This window comes from Crocuta crocuta, unplaced genomic scaffold (assembly GCF_008692635.1).
Source record: "Crocuta crocuta isolate KB4526 unplaced genomic scaffold, BGI_CrCroc_1.0 scaffold373, whole genome shotgun sequence".
NCBI lineage: Eukaryota > Metazoa > Chordata > Mammalia > Carnivora > Hyaenidae > Crocuta > Crocuta crocuta.
Genome location: NW_027531911.1, coordinates 23,521 through 24,113, shown reverse-complemented (window position 1 = coordinate 24,113; position 593 = coordinate 23,521).

The window sequence follows — 593 nt, the reverse complement described above, 5'->3', positions numbered from 1 at the left end:
TGTGTGTTTGTGTGTGTGTGTGTGTGTGTGTGTGTGTGTGTGTGTGTTTGCCTTATCAATTCATCTATTGATGGACACCTAAGTTGCTTCCACATCTTGGCTATTTTATTTATTTATTTATTTATTTATTTAATGTTTTATTTATTTCTAGGAGAGAGAGAGAGAGAGGCAGCGTGAGCAGGGGAGGGTCAGAGAGAGAGGGAGTCACAGACTGAAACAGGCTCCAGGCTCCGAGCTGGCAGTCAGCACAGAGCCCGACGCGGGGCACGAACCCACGAACCGCCAGATCATGACCTAAGCGAAAGTCGGACGCTTAACCGACTAAGCCACCCAGGCGCCCCAACTCTTGGCTATTTTAAATAATGCTGCACTAGACATTAGAATGTATATATCTTCTCAAATTTTATTTGGTTAAATAGTGGACTTATTGAAGCATATGGCATTTCTGTTTTTATTTTTTTGAGTAAACTTTATACTGTTTTCCACAGTGGCTGTACTATTGTACATTCCCACCAATAATGAACAAAAGTTCCCTTTTCTTCACATCACCAAAACTTGTTATTTCTTGTCATTTTTATTTTAGCCATTCTCAT